The sequence below is a fragment of the Carlito syrichta genome, unplaced genomic scaffold (genome assembly GCF_000164805.1).
Source record: "Carlito syrichta isolate Samal-C Ts95f unplaced genomic scaffold, Tarsius_syrichta-2.0.1 Scaffold315315, whole genome shotgun sequence".
Taxonomy (NCBI): Eukaryota; Metazoa; Chordata; class Mammalia; order Primates; family Tarsiidae; genus Carlito; species Carlito syrichta.
This window is the reverse complement of record NW_007259411.1, coordinates 251065-251364: the sequence shown is the minus strand read 5'-3', so window position 1 is coordinate 251364 and position 300 is coordinate 251065.

The window sequence follows — 300 nt, the reverse complement described above, 5'->3', positions numbered from 1 at the left end:
ACTGGATTAAAGAAATATGGTACATATAAACGATGGAATACTATGCAGCTATAAAAAGGAACAAAAATCATGAATTTCACAGCAACCTGAATGGAACTAGAGTCTATTATACTGAGTGACCTCTCACAGAACCAAAGATCTGAGTATCACATGTTCTCCCTCATATAATGGACCTTTAACATCCAATGTTATAGTATAAGAAAATGACTGACAGTAGTGGGAAACTATGAGGGGGGAGGTGGGATTAACGGTAGCAAATATCTGTCTGGGGATGGGGAAACACCTCTTATCAACAGGGTG